The sequence below is a fragment of the Mauremys mutica genome, chromosome 9, assembly GCF_020497125.1.
Source record: "Mauremys mutica isolate MM-2020 ecotype Southern chromosome 9, ASM2049712v1, whole genome shotgun sequence".
Lineage (NCBI taxonomy): Eukaryota > Metazoa > Chordata > Testudines > Geoemydidae > Mauremys > Mauremys mutica.
Genome location: NC_059080.1, coordinates 38,893,301 through 38,917,055, shown reverse-complemented (window position 1 = coordinate 38,917,055; position 23,755 = coordinate 38,893,301). Strand labels below are relative to the sequence as shown.

General features: G+C 49.5%; 1 protein-coding gene across 1 annotated transcript in view; it reads left to right on the top strand.

Moving 5' to 3' along the window:
- DNAAF6 (dynein axonemal assembly factor 6) overlaps positions 1–758 on the top strand; it is a 68,677-nt gene extending 67,919 nt beyond the window's left edge. Inside the window, exon 8 of the transcript XR_006582458.1 lies at positions 374–758. The gene's annotated coding sequence lies outside the window, so the exon portion shown is untranslated. The remainder of the gene's footprint in view (positions 1–373) is intronic.
- Positions 759–23,755: the final 22,997 nt, after the last annotated feature.

Genomic DNA, 23,755 nt, shown 5'->3' with positions numbered 1-23,755 from the left:
AGTGCTAAGTCCCAAGTGGCTTTACCAGTGCTCCAAGCTAAACCTTCCCCCTACAGCTTTATTTATACTGGGATTGGGTTACTCTGAACTAGGGAGCTGCAATCACCTGTCACCCCCACTGGGACATGCTGGAGAAACAAGCCCTGGGAGCAAGGCAGTGGCTTAAATCCATCCGGTATGATCCGAATGAATGCTAGAGGAAAGCCAGCACTAGGCTCCCACAGCTGTGCATTCGCCCCAGAAATGGCACATGTGTCCGTGTGTCTAGGCATGATTTTATTTTAGACAGTCACTGGTAGAGAAGAAACCTCTCACTTCTATTTATTCATCCCATTGTTTCATATTTTTATCTATCTTTTAAATAAAATTACAGTGTGAGGGTAACAAAAAGAAACAGATGTGCAATAAGATGCTCATCCTCACAAAAAACTCAACCCTCTCAAGAAGTCCAATAAAACGCATGCGAGGCACAAAGAAAATGAAGAAGCAATTCAAAGACAAGATCGAAAATCATTAAAGTGACAGATACCTGCAAGATCAATTTACTATCAAATGTGTCAGCTAGTCAGGTAACAAAGCAAAACAGCCTCATCCAAACAGCCAACCTCATCAGAACCCACGGCATCATCTTATTTTGAATAGCTTTCTCTTGACCTAACTTCATGTGTAGGAGGGCTTTGGCATCATCAGAGCAAGAACAAACCCAAACTCATGTATTTTTGAAGCTTCAATAATGCTTCAACTGTGGGCATACATGCTTCTGGCTTGTTCCTGTCAATGACAAGAATACAGGGCCTTAAATTTGCATCTAAGTTTTCGGTAATTCTCCTACTACAAGGAAAAATAAAGAACTTTCTATCTAAGATTTGTATATAACTGTTCTTTCTCCAAGCTGTTATCATGGTACATTCCAGGCTCGTGGCAGTGCCAGAATCCCTGTAACCATTCAAGATGACATGGATGAAGCAGGCAATGATTTAACTGGGGGAGATTTGCAGTCTATGCAGCATTGCCAACTCTTGCTATTTTATTGAGGGATTTGCAATATTTAGTGGTTTATTTAAAGCCCCAGCTCCCAGAGTCATGTGATTATGTGACACTCTTAGCTTTCATTTAAAAATAAAATGAAGCTTCTAGCCCCCTTGACCTTTAGCTCCTTTCTCAGTGCTGATGCCACAATGGGACAGGGCCAGCTGGAAAGAACCTCAGTAGCAACAGGTTTTTTAAGATACAGCCAGAGACGCGACGCTGCTTGAAAACAGCAGGGTGATGGATTCGTCAAGCACCTCTCTCAGGATTGTAAGCTCTTTGGTACAAGAACCATCTCTTTGTTCCATATCTGTATAGATCCTTGTCCCAGGTGCTACGGTAATACAAATAATAATGAATAATAAAGACCCCGCAGAGGCAGTCACAGACACGAGGCAAAAGTGACCTCTCCCTCTGCAGTCAGGACTGCTCATGTACTCACAGTCACCGTGTGAAGGTGATGAGAGAAAATTCTATTTGAACTCTGCCCTCGGTCAGTAAACCTTAGGATACATGTAGACTGTGAGCGGGGGGTACAGACATACTCCTGTGAGCGCTGATCAAGCCAGCTTACTAACAATACAAGGGCAGTCACCACAGAGGGAGTGGCAGGAGGGGCTAGCCGCTCCAGGACAATCGCATCCAAGATGCTGGGCATGTACTCAGGGTACTTGTGCAGTGGCAGCTACACTCTATGTTTAGTGTGCTAGCTCTAGCATGGCTCCTCAAGCTGGGACTCACACCTTCAGCTTGAAGTGTAGACATACTCTCAGAGTAATCTAATTTTCCCAGGGATGATGCCTTGGGCAAGGCTTGCATGGCCCTGAAAGGAAAAGCATTAACTTTCTCTCAAGTTCCCTCCTCTTGCTCTCTCTCCCTAAGAGATCCAAATCTCCAGTGGTTATTTCCTACCCTCCTTCTGGTTATCAGTTACGCTTATCCAGTGAGGGAGCAGAAAAAAACAACACATGACTGGTTACCCATCATAACTAACCAGTATAGCGCCAGCATTGACTATCGAATGGCCTTGCAGCAAATGCAGTACGGCCAGCCCCAAAGATTCAAAACAAGCCATGAGTCAGGGTCCCAAAAATGATCAGATTGTTTTAAAAATTCCTTAGATTTTTAAAATAATCAATGCTGGGTTCTTTCCATTTTTCCTCTAATTTATGACCCTTTAGGATTTGCATTCTCCATCTTTCCTGTGCAGTCATGAGGTCTAGAAACATTATTTGTTACAAATAGTGAAATCTCACTTTGACATGTAATCTTGTGACTCCAGGAGCTGGGGCTTTGAGAAAAAAACCCCACAGCAACTATCGTGAGATGCTCACTAAAATTGAGAGAGCAGGTGTGATGGGATGCCTGCCACACACTGGGCTCTAAGGGATTAATAGAGCGCTTGGAAGGCTGCGCAGGAGGCAGCCAATCAGAGAGGGGCTGCGAGGAGCAGCCAATCAGGGCTGGGATGGCCAATATAAGAAGGGCTGCAGAGCAGCTTCAATCACTTCCTGGAACTTAAGGAGGGAGGTGGATTGGCTGCCTTGAAGGCACCCTGGACAGAGCAGTGCTTCAGGTAGAGACGCAGGGAGCTAAATGCAGCTCCTGGTGGGCTGCAGGAATTACCAGACTGAAGCCCTGAGGCCAGGGCAAAGAGGATGCTGGGGCCGTGGGGAAGTGGCCCAGGGAAATCTATTGAGGAGTTGGAGGGGGTGCTGCAAGCAGCAGCCATCTACAGGGTCCCTGAGCTGGGACCTGGAGTAGTAGGTGGGCCCGGGTCCCCCCACCACCACCACTGAGGAAGTGGCTGGACCAAGGGACTGTGACATTCCTCTGGAAGCGGGGAAGCACAGAGTGCAGCTCAGCCAGAGGGCTATGTTATGAAGAAGATGCTGCACTCCTGGGAGTGGTGCGGGTCCTGGAATGAAAGTGACGGCAGCAAGGTACCACCAGAGGAATGTGCCATGGTGAGCAGAGCTAATTCCCATGACCACCAGCAGGAGGTGCCAGAGTGGTGAGTCCCACCCCATCACAACAGGTAACTGTTTGGGATCAATCTATAGAGAAAACTATGTTGGCTGCATTTGAATAAGGAATCCACTCGAGGAAATAGCTGTGTTCTCAAGGGACACTCCAACAGGTAAATTCCTCAAATAAATTATTAACTGCACATTATTCACTCAGCTATGAACAGAACATGACGTTTCTCTAATGCCTGTGGCAGGGGATCTCAGGGAACGTTCCCACTCTTAGTGAATTAAAATTCAGAACCTCCCAGTGAGGTAGGTCAGGAAATACAGGGATCACTCACTATTGCTCACTGAAATATACCCAGGCCTGAGATGGAATGTGGCAGCCATTTAACCATGCAAACAACACTGCACAACAGTCCAGGCGCAGGAGATGCTAAAGAACAGGAACATCATGGGAGAGCAGCAGTATGGAAGGCTGCCTTTTTGTCAAGCCACTCATGGGGTCAAGGGGATTTATGTGTCATTATCTTCCAATATCCATGTGACACTTTGGGATGGTACATGTAGGTGAATGGGGATGTAAGAACTGAAGCTGTCTCCCTGAAAGCCTTTGTGAGAGTGCTAAATCCTCCAAAGGCGAGGAGGTTTCTCCCTTCCCTGCACAGCTATAAATTGGAGAGTTAAAGCTGGGTCTACAAAGATCAGCTCTGGTATGGAAATGCCTTTGTTCACAAGCACCACCCTAGTTGTTTGTACTAAGGTTACTCGAATTAGAAAACAAGGAGTGTGATGCTTGCTTGATGCCATCTTTAATTACTGTAATGAACTGTCTGGTCAGTGTGTGCGCATATGTCTGTATTCCGTACAAAACAACTACAGTACATTCAGACATGGAACTGGGAGCCCTTGCCTATTCCACACATGCTTTCCTGTCATAGGGAAGAAGGCAGGACTCCTTAAAGCCCTGCCCGTCTCCTTCCACAGGCACCTTGACAAGTGGCATAGAAGACAGCTCACAGCCCAGGAATGCTGTAAGCTCTGCACACATGCATACTTGACAACAATCAGGTAGCTGGTGTGCAGAGACCACTGCCTGTCATGCTGACCAATATTGTTTCATTGCTTCCTTGTGCTTCCCCATCTCTCTGTATCTACCTCCTGTCTTATTCTTAGATTTGAGGCAGGGATTGTTGTTGTTTTTTTTTGTTTGTACAGCACCTAGCACAATGGAGTCCTGGTCCATGACTGGGGCTTCTATGTGCTAGGGTAGTGGTTCTCAGCCAGGGGTAGGCATACTCCTGGGGGTACTCAGAGGTTTTCCAGGGGGTACATTGGCTCATCTAAATATTAGCTTAGTTTTACAAGAGGCTACATAAAAAGCACTAGCAAAGTCAGTACAAACTGAGAAAATAAGCAATTTTTCAATAATAGTGTGCTGTCACACATTTTTAGGTCTGATTTTGTAAGCAAGTAGTTTTTAAGTGAGGTAAAACTTGGGGTATGCAAGACAAATCAGAGTCTTGAAAGGGGTACAGTAGTCTGGAAAGGTTGAAAACCACTGGGCTAGGCCAACATAAGTGATTAATAACGATAACAGCAATTAATAAATGTGCAGAATCAAAAGAACACCAGCCAGCCATTCAGAGATCTCAGCACAGAACCCAGAACATTTCTAAATGCCTTATCGCTTTTGGCAAATCACAACCCGTTTTCACCAGACTTCCTGAAAGCACACCTGTAAGCAGGGGACTACTTCCCTGTCACATTTCAAGTTTCTGCTGTCTGCCACTGATATAATGGAGCTGTTAAAAAAGAAGTCACTTTTTCTAAAGTAAGAAGAAGAGTGGTTTTTTATTCACTCTTTTCACTCTTCAGAACGGCTGGCTGAAAATGTTTCAGGGTATATCTATACTACCCACCGGATGGCGGGTAGTAATCGATCTATTGGGGATCGATTTATCTCGTCTCATCTAGATGCAATAAATCGATCCGCGAATCTAGGTCCATACTCCACCTCAGGAGGAGGAGTAAGCAACATCAATGGGGGAGCCACGGCAGTCGACTCACTGCCGTGAGGATGGCCAGGTAAGTCGAACTAAGATACTTCGACTTCAGCTGAAGTTGCATATCTTAGATCGATCCCCCCGCCTCCAGTGTAGACCTGCCCTCAGTTCAAACTTTCCAGAAAAATTCACTCCCATATCGAGCTCAAATCTGCCAGATTTCAGCCAGAAAAGTCAGAGACTGGAAGAGTTTTAGGCTACCCAGAAAATTACCCCTTAGGGCTTGTCTACACTACAGGACTATTTCGAATCTACTTAAGTCGAATTTGTGGATTCGACCTTAATAAGTCGAATTTGTGTATCCATACTAAATACACAAATTCGAACTTCTGAGTCCACATTCACGGGGCCAGCTTCGACTTTGGAAGCGGTGCACTGTGGGAAGCTATCCCACAGTTCCCGCACTCCCCGCTGCCCATTGGAATTGTGGGATTTCCCCCCAATGCATGCTGGGGGAAAAATGTGTCGTCATTGAACCGTCAATCCCGCCCTCCCTGTCTTCCTTGAAAGCGCCGGCGGGAAATCTGTTCGCGCCCTTGTCTGGTCGGTTACAGCGCGGACGCCACAGCACTGCGAGCATGGAGCCCGCTGCGATCATCGCTGCACTTATGGCCGTTGTCAACTCCTCGCACGTTATCGTCCACCTCTTCCACAGTCAGATGCTGAGAAACCGGGCGAGGAGGCTCCGGCAGCACGGTGAGGAGAGTGGCGCAGACCTCTCAGAAAGCAGGGTACGCCGGGCAGTGGAGATCATGGTGGCAATGGGTCAAGTTCATGGTGTGGAACGGCGATTCTGGGCCCGGGAAACAAGCACAGACTGGTGGGACCGCATAGTGCTGCAGGTCTGGGATGACACAGAGTGGCTGCGAAACTTCAGGATGCGTAAGGGCACTTTCCTTGAACTGTGTGACTTGCTGTCCCCTGCCCTGAAGCGCCAGGACACAAGGATGCGAGCAGCCCTGAGTGTGCAGAAGCGAGTGGCCATAGCCCTCTGGAAACTTGCCACGCCAGACAGCTACCGGTCAGTAGCGAACCACTTTGGCGTGGGCAAATCTACCGTGGGGATTGCTGTCATTCAAGTAGCCCACGCAATCGTTGAGCAACTGCTCTCAAAGGTAGTGACTCTCGGAAATGTCCAGGTCATCACAGATGGCTTCGCCGCGATGGGATTCCCAAACTGCGGTGGGGCTATAGATGGGACTCACATCCCTATCCTGGCACCAGCCCACCAGGCCAGCGAGTACATTAACCGAAAGGGCTACTTTTCAATGGTGCTGCAAGCTGTGGTGGACCATAGGGGACGTTTTACCAACATCAACGTCGGGTGGGCGGGCAAGGTTCATGACGCGCGTGTGTTCAGGAACTCTGGTCTGTTTAGACGCCTCCAGGCAGGCACTTTCTTCCCGGACCACAAAATAACGGTTGGGGATGTGCAGATGCCTACAGTGATCCTCGGGGACCCGGCCTACCCGCTAATGCCCTGGCTCATGAAGCCCTATACAGGCGCCTTGGACAGTGAAAAGGAACTCTTCAACTACCGGCTGAGCAAGTGCAGAATGGTGGTGGAGTGTGCTTTCGGACGTCTCAAGGGGAGATGGCGGACCTTACTGACTCGCTCGGACATCAGCGAAAAGAATATCCCCGTAGTGATTGCTGCTTGCTGTGTGCTCCACAATCTCTGTGAGAGCAAGGGCGAGACCTTTTTGGCCGCTTGGGAGGTTGAGGCAAATCGCCTGGCTGCTGTTTACGATCAGCCAGACACCCGTGCTGAGAGAATATCCCAGCGGGAAGCGATATGCATCAGGGAGGCTTTGAAAGCGAGTTTCCTCGCAGAGCAGGGTAACCTGTGACTGTCCACTTGATTTTAAGAGAGCCTGATCATAAACCAAGTTTCCCCCAGTTCCGAAGGACGTTTTAAAACTAAGGACATGTTTTAGTAATTAATAATAAATCTTTCGTTGACTTTGCATTTCTCTTTCTTCGTTGAAACATGGAAGCACTCTGTGCTGGTTAAGGTGTGCACTGATGGGTGGGTTTGCAGGAAGGGGCGAGGGGTGCCGTCTTTGGATAGGGGTTAACATGACGGCTGTGGGTTTGGGCGTTGGAAGGGGTGAGGGGTGTGGGGGAAGGGTGAGTATCTGCCCCTGGATGAGGTCTCTTTTTGGGGCTCAGGGCACCGGGGAGGATCGTGACTACGGTCCAAGTGCATGTGAAGGGAAGCCTGCCTTTACATTCTGGGATGTCAGGCACCAGGACCCTGCACAAGCATACACATCAAGGAAAGACCCGGGGCAGCATACACCACACAGACTGTCCCTGGTGCCTAGTGACTGCAGTCTGTGTGTGCCCTGCAGTTGACCCTGCAGCCAAGTCTGTAGCATGGCACTGTGGGCTATGCAGTGAAATTACAACCCCCCCCCCCCCCCTACAGAACAACAGAAAGTCTTCTGACACCAGAAACGTGACGGAAACAGTCAGTAACACAAAACCGCTTTTAATAATGTAGTACACAGTGGGGGGTTTAAACTTGGAGTTGGGACTGGTTGATGCTTTAAGGAAAGAGCTTGTACAAATTTACAGCGCGACAGTTGTCTCGAACATTATCGGTGTGCTGCGGTGCAGGGACAGTTCTCACGGCCCCTACCGCCCCTCCGTCTTGTCACTTTGGGTGAGGGGGGGACAGGACTTCTTGGCGTTGGAGGGCGGTTGCAGATGCACTGCAGGGGGGCTCTCTCCTCCTGACTGCGGTCTTGCAGAACATCTACAAGGCGCCGGAGCGTGTCCGTTTGCTCCCTCATTAGACCAAGCAGCGTTTGAGTCGCCTGCTGGTCTTCCTGCCGCCACCTATCCTCCCGTTCCATGTGTGTGCGATGCTGCTGACACAGGCTCTCCCTCGACTGTCTCTGCTCTGCCGCCTCCGCTCTGGAGCTGGCCATCAGTTCCTGGAACATGTCGTCCCTTGTCTTTTTCTTTCGGCGTCTAATCTGAGCCAGCCTCTGCGAGGGGGATGGCGGGGCAGTCCGGGAAGGACCCGAAGCTGTGTGATGCGAAAAAGTAGGTGATTTCCTTGAACAAATACATGTTTGCCAACAGTAAACACAGTCTAGTCAGTTTCAGTTAAGAAGACCAAACAGGGAACCAAGTCTCAGGAGATCTCGGAACTAGTCCGAGATTTCGGAATACGCTCTCATTGGCGGCGCGATTGCACTGGATAGCGCACAAGCGAGGAGAGACAGCTGCATCCCTCTTGCACAAAGTCCTGGTAAGCCTTACAGTACAGAGTGCTTACCAGTTACTGCTTAGCTGTGCTCTCCTGCTGGAGGCAATGTGCAAAGCAGAAAAGATGAGCGTTATGCGGCACCTCCCGCCAGTGAACGGGAAAGACCCCTGTATGCGTTTCCTCTGTGGCCTGCAACACGTGGCTGTTAAGCGAGGGTCATTCTTATGCAAAGTAAAACTCTGTTAAGCGAGGGTCATTCTTATGCAAAGTAAAAGTCTACCATGCACAATAGTAACAGTACACTAATTCCACTAATTAGATGCAGCACTTCCACAACGACATCACCCTGAGGCGTGTCAGGCGCACACAGAGAGAGCGGATGCTAACAGAAGCCCTGCACAGACCAGGACCATACGCTGCCATGCTCGTCGAGGCGATGGTCCCCCTGTACCTGAGGATGGCCTGGCGCGGAAGAGTGTGCTTCAACGGAGCACCCAATAAAGCACCTCTCCCAAGAAACCTCTTGCTGAGGCTTTTCCAGCTGCTCTCTGAGAGCTTTTTTGAACTATCCCCAGAGGACTATTGCTCCATTGCTGTTTGTGTAGACCTGCTGTTTGTCTAGTTTCATATTTAAAAATTGTTATATAGTATTTCTATTTTTTATATATATCCCTGTTTCTTAAAAAAATAAATGTATCCCTGTTTGTAGCACTTACCGCCTGATCCTTTCCCTGATTCCGAGTCCGGGTTAACGGGCGGGGACGGTTGGTAGGGGATCTCTGTGAGGGTGATGAAGAGATCCTGGCTGTCAGGGAAAGCGGGAGTGGGTTCGATGTCGCCTGCGCCGTCCTCAACAGACCCTTCCTCATCTTCCCCATCGGCGAACAGGGAGGGGGAACTGTCCCGGTACACTATTCCGTCCTCGGAGTCCACCGTCACTGGTGGGGCACTGGTGGCAGACCCACCTAGAATGGCATGCAGTGCCTCGTAGAAGCGGCATGTCTGGGGCTGGGCTCCGGAGCGTCCGTTTGCCGCTCTGACTTTTTGATACCCTTGTCTTAGGTCCTTCACTTTCACGCGGCACTGCATCGCATCCCGGCTGTATCCTTTGTCTTTCATGGCTTTAGAGACCTTCTCGAAGGTCTTCGCGTTCCGCTTGTTGGAGCGCAGCTCCGAGAGCACAGACTCCTCGCCCCACACAGCGATCAGATCCTGGACTTCCCGGTCAGTCCATGCTGGGGACCTCTTTCTATTCTGGGATTGCCCGGACTCCTCTGCTGGAGAGCTCTGCATCGTTGCAGGTGCTGCGGAGCTCGCCCCGATGTGCAACCAGAACGTCAGATTCAAACCGCCCAGACAGGAAAATGAATTCAAATTTTCGCGGGTCATTTCCTGTGTGGCTGGCCAGAGAATCCAAGCTCGGAATGCTGTCCAGAGCGTCAACAGAGTGGTGAACTGTGGGATAGCTCCCGGAGCTGCTAAGTTCGATTAGCATCCACACCAAGCCTAATTCGAGCTAGCAAGTGCGAATTTAGCGTTACTCCACCTGCCGGGGTGGAGTACCAAATTCGAACTAAAGAGCCCTCTAGTTCGAATTAAATGGCTTCCTGGTGTGGACGGTTGAGCGGTTAGTTCGAATTAACGCTGATAAATTCGAATTAAAGTCCTAGTGTAGACCAGGCCTGAGAATGAAAACTCTTGTGCAACCTTAACTGAATTGCTATTATCAATACTGTTATGGGGTGTTCACTCCACACTTGCCCTTAAAGGATTAATGTTGATTGAGAAGAGGTCTAATTAACCTGACAGGCCATAGCTGAGGGGAACCAGGTAGCTAAGTAATCCCTGGACTGAGTGAGGGAGCCCAGTTGAGGAGGGATTAGCTGGGGTGGGATTATTAAAACAGGAAATTGGCAGCAGAGGGGGCTGTTGGGAAAGGCTGCAGTCACTCCCTGAGAGGAGTGTTTAGAGCAGGGGCGGGCAAACTGTGGCCCGGGGACCACATTCGGCCCTCCAGAAGTTTTAATCTGGCCCTCGAGCTCCAGCTGGGGAGCAGGGTCGGGGGCTTGCCCCACTCTGCACGGGTCCTAGAAGCAGTGGCATGTCCTCCCTCCAGCTCCTACGCATAGGGGCAGCCAGGGGGCTCCACCCCCACCCCAAGCACCACCTCCGCAGCTCCCATTGATCGGGAACCATGGCCAACGGGAGCTGCAGGGGCGCCACCTGCGGACAGGGCAGCATGCAGAGCTGCGTGGCTGTGCCTCTGCGTAGGAGTTGGAGGGGGGACATGCCACTGCTTCTAGGAGCTGCTTGAGGTAAGTGCTGCCCGGAGCCTGCACCCCTGACCCCCTCCTGTGTCCCTACCCCAGCCCTGATCCCTCTCCTGCCCTCCAAACCCCTCGGTCCCAACCTGGAGCACCCGCCTGCACCCCCAACCCCTCATCCCCAGCCCCACCCCAGAGCCTGCACCCCCAGCCGGAGCCCTCCCCACCTCCTGCACCCCACCCCCCAATTTTGTGAGCATTCATGACCCGCCGCCATACAATTTCTATACCCAGATGTGGCCCTTGGGCCAAAAAGTTTACCCGCCCCTGGTTTAGAGCCTGCAGAGATATAGATCCTGCATCTGCTTCTTGGAAGGAGGGAGTGGTGAGGCTGGAACACCCAGGGGAATGCCAGATGGTAGGGAAAAGGTTCGGGGAAAAGTAGTAAGGCCAAGGTGGGAACAAATCTTTGGCTGTTGGCTAGTGGGTCCCTGAGCTGGAACCTGGAGTAAAGGATGTCTCTGGGGTTCCCCTGCCAGCCACTGAGGGAGTGGCACTGTGCAGCAGTGAATGGCGAGATTGCCCAAGTTTGCTGAAGGAAGACTCTGGTACCCTGGATGGGGACACCACATAGGGTGACCTGGTAGGAGGGCCAAGTCATGAAGAGGCTGCAGTGTGTGGAGAGAGGTGGAGAGATGGTGGAAGGGGGTGCTGGCCTCATGAGCTGTTCCCCAGTGTGACCGGGAGTAGATACTATCCTGGCAGTGAGTGGAGCACCCGCTCAGATACCTAGGATTATAGATGTGTACCACTTCCCTCTACTGGATAGAAGCAGAACTGCTCAGCTGTGTCATAGGTTCTCTATGGCTATATGAAGAGTCTCTCCTAGCTCTAGTAGGAGGGGTCTGTGCTACTGCAACAGGAAGAGCTGAGCATCTCTCTGCTACTGGCACTAAGTCCTGAGTGCTTGGGAGGTGAAGGTCCTGGGGCAACTGATTTATGGGAAGGGTTAATCATATGGTTCCATGCATTTGCCCTTTCCACCACGACCCCCCTGTTACTTTTCTACTAAAGCTACAGCCACAGGCAGGAGATATTGAAAGTGGGATGGGGGGCTGTCAGAGGAGAAGGGGAACATCTCTGTTCTCATCTTCACAATCTGGCTATGCCACAGCATGATTGAATACAGCCAGCACACAAGGAGTTAACTGCCCCCACTCACATTGCTACCCCCACTTTCATCCGCTCTCCCACACATCCATGTGGAACTCCAGCCTCTATTCCAAGTTAGCAGGAATGTGAGGGCTCCACTCCCAGTTGGCAGCAGCAGGCCCTGCAGCATTTTCTGGTGCCAGCGATAGGACCTCCATAAATTCAACTGCATACACTAGAGCAGGGGTCGGCAACCTTTCAGAAGTGGTGTACCGAGTCTTCATTTATTCACTCTAATTTAAGGTTTCACATGCCAGTGATACATTTTATCATTTTTAGAAGGTCTCTTTCTATAAGTCTATAATATATAACTAAACTATTGTTGTATGTAAAGTAAATAATGTTTTTTAAATGTTTAAGAATCTTCATTTAAAATTACATTAAAATGCAGAGCCTCCCAGATGGTGGCCAGGACCCAGCAGTGTGAGTGCCACTGAAAATCAGCTTGCGTGCCGCCTTCGGCACATGTGCCATAGGTTGCCTACCCCTGCGCTAGAGCAAGAGACAGTGCTTGTTTCAATGACAGTTAGTTTCACAGTAGCATCAGCCTGGAGGCTCTTTAGAGGCAGCAGACTGATGTGGCTGCTGGGGTTTTACCTATACTCGCCCATCCTGCTTCCATGCAGCTTCACTAATGGCAAGGAGATAAAGTTCCTCAGATCAGTGTTTTCCCCAGGAATTGAAATTAGGGGAGGTGTTTGAATTTATGGGGGGGTGGTCAGGGTCGATGAGGGGTGAGACCCTGAGGGTGAATGTGGGCTCTATGGCACTATAGTAAAAACTGAAAAATGTTTCATGACCATTTTATTAGATTTAACTCATGTTTTAAAATCATCACACAAATTAAAGTTGGCTACTCAAGACTTCTATGAAGCACTACATCTACATCCTTCTTGGTTTCTTGTTATAATTTTGCACAGTTCTGGTAATGAACTTCTTGAATGCAATGTGTTCATCTTTGGTGGCTTCTCGTGTGTCCAGTACGTCTATTCCTTCAATTGATATCCTCATTAGTTCATTCACATGATCAGGCAGGCAGAAGGCAACTTCTTTCAGAACACACAATTCTATTCAATGATGAAAAAGAATGCTCAACTGTAGCTGTTGTGACTGGGAGTAGCAAGAGATGAATTCCTACTTCTTTCAGCCCAGGAAACATAACACAAAGATTGGGTCAAGCCACTTGTGATGATAAAAAAGAAGTTGAAGTCAAATCTTCATTCATTCACCGTATGATATTCCACTCTGTGTTCAAATTCTCTATTCTGTCCTGAGCACATGGCAGCCCCATTGCTGGTAGTGCCTCACTCCACTCAACTGTCAGTATTTTATAGGACAGGGATCTGTAAGAGCTATGTAGAGGTTGAGTAGAATCTAGAAGTCGTTGTCATAGATTTTTAAGAATCAAGTCTGTGTACTTTTTCAGTTGTCTTAACAAACACTTCTTGTCCTCTTCACTTAGAGATTCAATATAAATGCCTTCATTAGTCAATTTCTGGACTGAAGTCTTTGCTTCTTCCAGTACTTTTTCAATGGATAGCTCTCTGGTTGATCCAAATGTAGCTTCTATTTCTGGACAAAGATCTACTACTGTTGTAGCAGATGCCTGGATGGCACTGTTTAATGACCCAAGTGGTTTCAACAGCAGACTTACAAGAGAGAGAATAGCAATAGTCTTCTCTGAATGTAGTAGCAAAAGTAATCCACCAGCCTCACTACTTAAATCCAACCCATCTTGGTAGATACTTTCCAAAGCCAGTAATAATGGCTGGAGTAATTTTAAGACAACAGCCAAGGATTGCTCATGAGGGTTTTCCCAGGTTGGACTAATTTGAACTTCAGTCCCAGTGTATCTTCTACATTTTCCAGGATATTCAGACTTTTTGGACTCTTGCTGAAAAAAAGAATATAATGAAGACATTAAATTTATAGCTTTTTAAATGTCTTTTGAAGAGTATGCAGCTTGTACTAGCGCTAGTTTGAGTAGATGGCTTCTGCAGTGTGTATAGGAGAGATTAGGGTTACACTTTTCTCTGAGCAAAGCTTGTACTCCACCATCTCTTCCAGAGAAGTTTGCAGCTCCATCAAATGCACAAGCAGCCATTTGTTTGGAGTCCAATTGACAAGCACTTAACTCTTCTAAGATGTGGGTTGTCACAGATGCAGCCGATGTGTCTTCTATAATTCGAACATCTAGAAATGCATCTACTGGCTACCACTGACATCAAGATAACGTACACAATGACTTAATACTTGATGCCTATTTGCATCGGTGAATTCATCAGCCATGTATGCAAATTTTTTTTGTAGTGAGAGAGTTCTTCACTTTTTCAACTGTTGAGTCATGCTTCTAGCCAGTCAGTTGAGTTTCTTGCAGAAAGATAGTGAGCATTTGCTTGTCTTGTTCAGAACCAGTGTTCAACTTCAGGATGAAAGTGACAATGCACTGAACATTGGCCTCCAGTTTGTAGTGTGTGGTATCTCTTGCTTAAATAGAAAGTATGATGCCACAGCTGTGTTTGTTCGCATGAATTGTGTTGTGTCTCCAGCATTCTTAACAGCCTCATTAACACTCACCAGTGTTGTCCTTGGGCAGTAGAGACTCAGAGTTCAGAGGTGCTTTCATATAAGTTCACCTCCCAGGTGGGGGGCAAGAAGGCACCTTGCTCATTCCTCCAGCTGCTCACTGTTCGCTCTGGCCACTGTTGTTCATTGTGCCACTGTTCAATCCATCGCTCTGTTGCCAATGGCCCTGCACTGTCACCTTCTGCTGCCACTTGCCACTGTGACCTCTGCTAGTTGGTCTCTTGAGGTTCCACCCAGCTCTCAGTGATTTCAGCTGAGCTCTCAGTGGGGGAACCTCGCTGCTAGTGCAGACTGGGCTGTCTCTTCCACAGAAACACTGTCCCACAGGAACACTGTCCCCACAACAGGACTAAGCACTTAGCCCTGATTTCAGCTGTAGTGGTCACTTAACAAAACAAAAGACTATCTATGGAGCCTAATCAGCTCTGTCTTTAAACAGTGGAGAGGGGCAGGTCAAATAGTACTTGTGACTCAGGCAGACCATCAAGCAAAACACCTGTCCCCACCCTCTCTCGATGCCCTCAATCAGCACAGGCTAAGTACAGTTCTACTGCCCTTTACTCATACAATAAGAATAACATTTAATTACCTCCCATCCTGCATTCAAGTGATTTGTGACCCAACCCCAGCCAAAATCTATCACTTGGGCAAAGTAGCTCTGTTTTCTGGATATCTAGGTAGATTAGGTGTGAATGTAAATACAGTCTGGTCCTGAAGCCTTTTCCCCCTGCCCCTAGCTCATCACTAGCTGTCAGGGAGAGCTCATTTAGATTTTGCTTACAAATCATCATTTGAAATTATTAGGTTGGCCAGCATCACCGAAATGAATGCACTGACATTGTCATAAAAAACAACAGCTGCATAAGGAAGCTAGTCTATGTTTATACTTTTTAAATCTATTATACTTTTTCAGATACACATATTTTATCATACATTGTATATGCTTTTAAAGTGTGTATTAATGTTTCAATTCCCAAACAATCACTAAACTGGCAACACTGCATGTAACTAGTTCACAAAACTGGGGGGCGGTGTTGGAGAAATTCAGGGGGGGTGTACATTCCCCTGGCGGGGGGGGGGGTAATAGGGAAATCGCTGCCTCAGATAGTCATGCTCTAAGAGCAGAGCCCCAGTTCCTGGGGAGATAGAGGAACTGGCAATGGCCTTCTGGATAATTAGGGAAGATCAGTTATCTAGGTCTACCTGCCTTTTAGGGTTGCTAGCCATAAAATGCAGGTACTGAGATGACAACACTTTAACAGTCACGCTCCCCTTCACATGCTGTCTCACCTTTCCACCATTAGGAGGTGACACTGCCCTATGGAGTCTGCAGAGGAGTAAAGTATATCCATTTCTTCACCATCAACCCACCCACTGTGGATTTCTGTAGGGTTACTGTCTCAGGGAAGTAGCATGAACTGCCAAGTGCCTAAATCCTGAACTAAAGCCATTAAAGGAAGGAATAGAAGACTAATTCTCTCTTTGGTCAATGCATGGTCAGAGACAGAGTTCAGCTGAGGACAAAGCAAAGGTGCTTACCTGAGGTAGACTGAAAATACATTGCAAAAGAAAGAAATTGAACTTCTTTTTCTTTGTCTCTGAAACCTGCCTCTCCACCATCTGATTTGAACCTGTGAGAGCGACATACAAGGAGGATCTCTGGGCCTGATGGGAGTTAATGGAAAGACTCAGTGACTTCAGAGGGCAGTCCCCAAGGTGAATAGCACATCATAATTTAATTAGCAAATGATCATTCAAACTACAGAAAAATAGAGAGGAGATGGAGACAAGTACGAGCCATGTGCTCCTGCTGTTATTCCCCAAGCAATACCCAGTCCCTAACCGCTCTCCTAGCTGCAGAATCCATCCCTAGCCCACGGACCTGTTCCCTGCCTCTCTCTCAGCATGTTCCCAGGCACCATCTCCCTACACTCAGTTCAGTAGCATTCTTAGGCTCAGTGCTACTCTCATCAGGTCACCATAGAGCAAGACAAGGTTCACCCTGTTAACCACATAAACCAGTACATGTATTGCTGAGCATTTAAGTCCCATCTGAATTTCCATTCTTACTGTGCTGGGGGACCCTAACAGTAGAGCAGTCTCTGATGCAGTTAAGATTGATTTGGCTTTGCAGCAGACACAGGACCAACCTTGAACTGAATCACACTAGAGCCTGAGCCAAGCCATAACAGTTAGACCATGGCCTGGTCCCACCAACACTGCAGTTTGGGTCCATGGCCTTACCTTGTTGTCAGGGTGGAACTGTCACCACCATGCTGGAATTTACAATGCAGACAGGACCTTAGAGCAAGTGGGGGGGGTGAGAACGAGCATGCATGTGAATATCCTCAACTCACTGCTGCAAATAAATCACTGCTCTCTCTGATTCTAATTATTGCTCTTGCCCCAGGTATGCACCAGCTTAATAAGGAAAGACTCTGCAGGATTTATTGCTTCTGCTCCTTGATGTTTCATTTTTTATACTAAAATATGTTTAATTCATTGCAGCATGGAGTCAAATAAGTAAAACAATGGCTGGATTCCAATTGCATTTCTGGAGAATCTGATTTCCTTTTCTGCTGTTCAAACCAGGGGCAGAATTGTGCTAGCTACAGCTGTGTTCCAAGCTAGTTGTCAAGCATGGTTCTGGCTGAATCATGCTTGACAACTGTTTTCCACTGTCTGTGGACAAGGATTTCTGGTTGTATAGACAACTCTGCTAGCAGAGGCTGTGCTGGAAATACATTATCCCTCTTAGGGTGACCAGACAGCAAGTGTGAAAAATCGGGATAGGGGGTGGGAGGTAATAGGAGCCTATATAAGAAAGACCCAAAAATCGGGACTGTCCCTATAAAATCAGGACATCTGGTCACCCTAATCCCTCTAGACAGGGAGAGGCAAGTTTCAGCATTGCTTGTAACCATGTTAGGCACAGGGAAACTGTTAGAAACATTTTGTACAAGGTCTTAAAAACACATGACCACATTCTCTGCTAGCGTTAATGGGTGCAGCTTATTGATTTCAGTAACGTATCACCTATTTACACCAGCAGAGATTTTGACCCATGCTGTCAAATTTAAGGCCACTCTTCCACCATGTGACAGTATTACTAATGTGCTGTAGAAATATCTTTGGGGTTCTAAATATTGGTTCTTTTTAAAAAAAGACTGCAGCACTGTACTGCAGATAAACAATGCTATTGGCTATTTGTAGAGGCCCTACACAAAAAACAACTGTGTGTGATCCATCAGCAGCAGTTATGTGCCGTAACAAACACCGATCATTCTGTGCATGAGCATCATAAACCAAAGGAATGAATGTGGGCTGCTTTCAGCTACATTGGAAACACCCAACGCAAGCACTGTTTACCAGCTGGGGAAAGAGAAAACCCAGAGGATGGGGAATGTTAGGACTAGTCTACAGTGGCAGCGCTTTAACATGGCTTCTGTAGTGGCTCTCCCAGCGCTCTAAAAAAACCACCTTCACGAGAGGCATAGCTCCCAGCGCCGGGGCACTGTTTACACTGGCGCTTTACAGCGCTGAAACTTGCTGCGCTCAGGGGTGTGTTTTTTCACACCCCTGAGCAAGAAAGTTTCAGCGCTGTAAAGTGCCAGTGTAGCCAAGCCCTTACTTTCACTCTTCCAGCAGGTCTGACAGTTGATGGGCCAAAGCCTGAGGTCTTGACTCAGGCAACGGCAGCCATCTTTCAAAAGTTCACAGGCATAACGCCTATGCGAGTGTTCATGCTTATAAATAAAAATGACTTGGTCAAAAGTGTTCTGCCGTAGATTGTACTGCGGCCACTACGTGTGTGGTTCTCACCTGTTTCTGTAATGGACCTCTCCCGGGCAGCCAGGATCCAGCTGGGACACCCCTCCGATCTAGCCGGATGGGAAGGGCAAGGTGGTGTCGCTCCCTGACACGTCTGCAACCCCCTGGTTGAGGAACCCAGCACTAGACACTGAATAATACAAAGGTTTTTTTCCTGCATCGCTGGGCACATATGTGGGGGTGAGGGAAATCCGTTCTCCCAGTTACACAGGGGCCTGCAGGCAAAGGAGTTGGGGGACATGCTAAATCTGGTGGGCTGTGGAAAATGTGTGTAAAATGAGTGGCCCCAAGTGCTCACCTGTATGCCAGATAGAGCCCAGGAGCTGGTGAGGGGTGGGACCATAGATCGCTGCTGCCAGGCTCTTGGATTTCATCGGCCCCTCAGGCCCCCTTTTGAAGTGCCATTTCCACTCCTTTCTAGTCTTAGCCTTGCCTGGCTGGGCTGTGAGGCTGGCTGGTTGTTTCAAAAGCTCCAAGGAGGCTTGTTTTCCAGTGTGGGCTGTGCTTTGTGGCTCCTCATTGTTTCCGTGTAACTGTTTCTGATCACTCTGTGCTGCCGGGTGGCGAGCGTGCTGGGCTCTGCTGAACAGAGCCGGAGTGGGGGAGGTAGTACCTGCTTGAGAACACTAGCGGGCGCGTGGAGAAGAAGTGGGAGGAGAAAAGTGAAGGAAGAGGATACTAGAGGCCTTGTCTTTGTGTTCGCTTGAATGAAGAATCCACTTTCCTCCTCCTCACTGTTTGCAGTGAGTGGTTAAGGACAATGAGGGATCTGGGTTCCCATCTCCCTATACAGAAGTGCCACCTGACAGCGAGCCCTGGCATTGCAACAACTCCATCCACCTTATCTCCCCTCCTCCGGACTCCAGCTGTCTGTGCACTCACTTGGTCCACCAGCCAGCTCCCCCTACAGCTCTGCTCCCTTCTGGGGGACCCTCGCATCCCATATAAACCCCAAAGAAACATAAAACTCTTCTGGGCTCAGCTCTCTGTTCTTTCCTGCTCCCTGACAGAGCGCTGCCTCTTCAGGCTCTCTCAGCTCCTCCCTGAGCTACGGACTGCAGGGCTGCTCCAGGAGTCCTCCCCTAGGCTGACCCCTTTTCCCAGTCTCCCTCCAGGCCTGCCACAGGAGACTCTCCTCCCTCCTGTGGCTCTCCTCTCTGTGCCCTTCGATTGCCCTGCAGTCCTTCCTCTACAGGAGCCCTCTAGCCTGGTTTCCGTGCCCCCCTCCCCTGCTGCCTCTATACCTTCCTTTCCTGGTGCCAAAGAGTGGGCTAACTAGGCTGTGTGGTGCCTCTCAGGCCTGCCCGTAGGGGTTAGACACCCCATCGCCAGCTGGAGTCAGAGAGCATGTTTTTGGAGGGGTCTCAAGTACACTGTAATTCCTGCCTCACACAGGGACAGCCAGGCGCATGACAGGGACACAGCCATTGCAGACTGGGGCACAGCAAGGGTCCGCCTAGTTCAGTGCCCAGCCTCTGGCCTCTGCCAGCAGCAGCTGCTTTGGGGGAAGGTGCAGGCCACCCCCTCAACAAGAGTTAGGGAACAACATGTGCCAAGGAGAAGTTTCTTCCTGATCCGTGGGGCTCGGCGGCTCCGTCCTGAGTGGAGAAGGGCCTGGCTGCAGCAGGCTGGCTCCAAGGGGAGCTCCAGTCCCCTCCTGAACTGTCTGAGCCCCCTCTGATGCTTTCACAACTTCCCCGCTGCCCCTCTCATCCTATGAGCCATGGGTCAGCCTGCTCCCTGCCCCTCCCCTCCATCCCACAAGCCAGGGGGCAGCCTGCTCCCTACAGGACCTGGCTTGGGAAGTGGGAAGAGCCCTGGGTCCCCTGGACCTGGCTTCCAGGCCTGAAATAGGGAGAGGGAGCCGCACTGCAGCTGACCCAGGCTTTGCAGAGAGGAACCCAGGAGCTGCAGAAGGAGCACAGATGAGGCTTTTTGTGGGGGGGATCAGAACTGTAGTCACATGCTGGAGAGGCTGGCTATATGTGGGGGCAGTGCTAATTGCTGGGCAGGGGATGAGAGGTCCTGCAGCAAGGGCCAAAATCACCTTAAGCAGCATGGGGGAGGGGGCAGCACTCCTTGTCTCACACACAGATGGCGGGTAGGCGTGGAGAATTCACCTATCAACAGACAGACCAAAAAAACACAATATTATACTTCTAAAAATTCTCACGATTTTTTTGCTCAATCTTGTGATTTTGGGGGACTGACTCATGAGTTTTGAACCACAGAGACTGATAATACTGCTTATGTTTGAAGCATAACAGGTTATATCCCTTCTGAACAATGTTTACTCTCGCTGCGGTAACTGTGGTTGTTCTCATTAGCTAGATAAATGTCCAAGCTTTTCTTGAGTCCTAAAACTCTTGGCCTCAATGTTACCTAGTGGCAGAGAGTCTCCCAGGGTAGTGATGGCTTGTGCAAAAAAGCATTTCCCTCTTCCAGTTTTAAATATGCTGCCTCTCAGTCACCGAATAACATCCCCGTCCTCTTGTATTGAGGGAGGGTGTCCAGCTGATCCCTCCACCATCCATTATTTCATAGCCCACTCTCATGTCTCATCTGTCTTGACTCCTCTCTAAACACAGTGCTAATCTTTCCACTCTACCATCATATGGAGTTCTCTCCAGGCCTCCAGTTGCTCTGATTGCACATCTCTGGACCCCTTCTCTTTCTGCTATATATTTTTGAGATAAGCCAATATTCCCGTCAAGAATGTGCCATTAGTTTATAAAACAGCACTAAATAATTTCAGTACAGTTCAGGGATTGATATAGCAATGCAGACGGCTGTTTAAACCATGCAATCAAATTCTGCTACTCCCCAGTAAAGTGCAATGCTTTAGCATCATTCAGGACGGCAATGAAAGTACAGTTTGGTCTTTCCTGAATTACAAGACCAAACTGTGTCTTTGCTGGGTCAGAGAACCTCCTCTCCCAGTGCGGACAGGGCCTAACCACATTCTAACACGGCTTATAAAATCATCCAACAGGGTAGGTGTGACCAGGACCGGCACCTAAGAGGGCCCCGCGCCCAGTGAGAATCCCTTCCCTGGCTAGAGGTGCCTTTTTAATTTTTACTCACCTGGCGGTGCTCTGAGTCTTCGGTGGCACTTTGGTGGCGGGTCCTTCGCGTGTTCTGGGTCTTCCGCGGCGGGTCCTTCAGTGTCGCCAAGGCCCTGGAGCAAGTGAAGGACCCGTAGCCGAAGTGCCGCCGAAGACTCGGAGCACTGTCCAGTGAGTACAAGCCCCACATGTTTTTTTACATGTGTTGTTTTTTTTTTTAGTCATCCCTGCCGGGGGCCTGTCGAAACTGTTCGAATTGGGCCTCGCACAGCCGGCCCTGGCTGCAGGGAATACATCACATCTCTCTATGTGAGACAGAGGCATGTATATCTATCATTCTCTATAGAGATAGAAAGATAGTCATGTACCTTTATTTGCTATTTTTTTCACTGTCTCTGATACTATAGGATAGTATTAAAATGGAAAAAAGTCAATGATGGTTATGAAGGAGATTAGAGAGCTACAATGTCTGATAGTAAACAGTCAGTATGAAAGTTTTAGAGTTCACTTAAATAGCTGAAAGCTAAGAAATAAAAATGTTGACACAAGATGACAAAGCGCCAACTTTAATTTTTAAAGCAAATTTTACTTAACATTTTCTACTGATGCCCAGGCAAATTTCTGTCTATGCAGAGCCCTTCCCTTCTATGGTGACAATGAACACATGATGTCAAGTAACACACAGACCGAAACAATGTTAATGTCAGCGTTTGCCTTTTGGTCCCGCTCCCCGGCTGGAGCCCCGCGGTCCCGCTCCCCCGGCCGGAGCCTGGCAAGTCCTGCGGTCCCGCTCCCCCGGCTGGAGCCCCGCAGCACTGCTCTCCCAGCTGGAGCCCTGGGGCCTCACCACCCCGGCTAGAGCCCCACAACCCCGTGGTCCCAGCCAGAGCCCTGCAACCCCGCAGCACCGCTCTCCCAGCCGGAGCCCAGAGGCCCCGCTACCCTAGCTAGAGCCCCGCAACCCCGGAGCCCCGCTGTCCCGGCTGGAGCCCCGCAACCCCGCAGTCCCGCTACCCCGGTCGCAGCGCGGCAGGTCCCGCAGCCCCGCTACCCCGGCCAGAGCCCCGCAACCCCACGGTCCCGCTCCCCCGGCTGGAGCACGGCAAGTCCTGAAGCCCTGCTACCCTGGCCGGAGCCCCGCAACCCCGCATCCCTGCTCCTTCTGCCGGAGCCCCGCAACCCCGTGGCCCCGGTCCCCCGGCCTGATAGTGGCAAGTGCGGCTCCCCATCTCCCACGGCCGGAGCCCCGCAACCTCGCGGCCACGTGGTCCCGCTACCACCGCCGGAGTGCGGAAATCTGAAGTGCCGCCCGGAGAGTACATGCCCCACGAATCGGGCCCCGCACTGGCTAAAGTCGGCCCTGGGTGTGACCTATGTGCAATAGACCTTAACGTGGTTTTATGAGCCTCACCTAGGCTCTAGCACGGTTCAGAAAAGATTTCAAGTTCGGTCTGGCCGCATCTACGCTAGCTGCTGAATTGTTTCAAACTGGGTGGTGGGGAGCCACGTCTGGCCTGGGGCTGGAAATGAATTTCAAACAGGGCTCCTGCTAGCGTCGATTGGGGATGGACTCAACCAAATCTCTGGATCCAAACTGAACTTGGAAAGTGTTTCAAACCCAGAGTCCCAGATGCTTTTTGTAACTGGCCAACATCTCCAAACCAAACCCCCTGACCTTGCCATTTGGATCATTCTCCCAGGCCTATACACTACGCTCAGAAGCCCACTGCTATGGCGTTTGTCCCTGCCTTTCCCCTGTCCCATCAGCTTGAGAGTCAGCAAGCAGGGTCTGAAGCTGGCTGTTGGGCATGTGGCGCCAGGGAGCTGCATCTCGGGGGGGGGAAGGGGAGGATCAGTGAAATTGATTGCAAAGCCTTTTTCAATTAGGGTCTTCCCCTTCTCTCTGTCTTACCTTCCCTGATAAATATCTGTTTAGAGCTGCAGCCAGAAGTGCTGCCTAGCTGTCAGTGCTGCTGGATGGTCGTTTGGAATTACTGTCACTCTGTGCACATTCAGCTCACACTCGGTGCTGGACGTGAGCTGGAGCCAAGCTCCAGCCATTTGCTCACTGCAGGGGCCCAGGGCCAGCCCCTCTCCTGAACTTTCCACTGCAGAAACCTCTGGCTCATGCAAAGTTTGGATATGAAAGTGAAGAGAAATCAAAAGCAAATGAGAGCGGGAGCAGTCTCGGTTGGGGTGTTTGGTTGGCCCTGCTGCCTGTGCACTGCAAGCTGGCTCAAAGCTGCCTGGTGGCATCCGTGCTCAAACTAGCATAGGTCAGAGGCTAGTGAGTGAGTATCAAACCATTCATGACCTTAGTTGGGGTTTTCAAAGGAACCAAAAGGGAGGGAGTGTTGCCTAGTGGATAGAGCACTGAGCTAGGTTTCTATTCCTGCCTCTGCCTGGGTGACCTTGGGCAAGTCACTTCACCTTTCTATGCCTAGTGTCCCCATCTGTAAACTGAGGCTAATGATACTGACCTCCTTTGTAAAGCACTTTGAGATCGAATGCT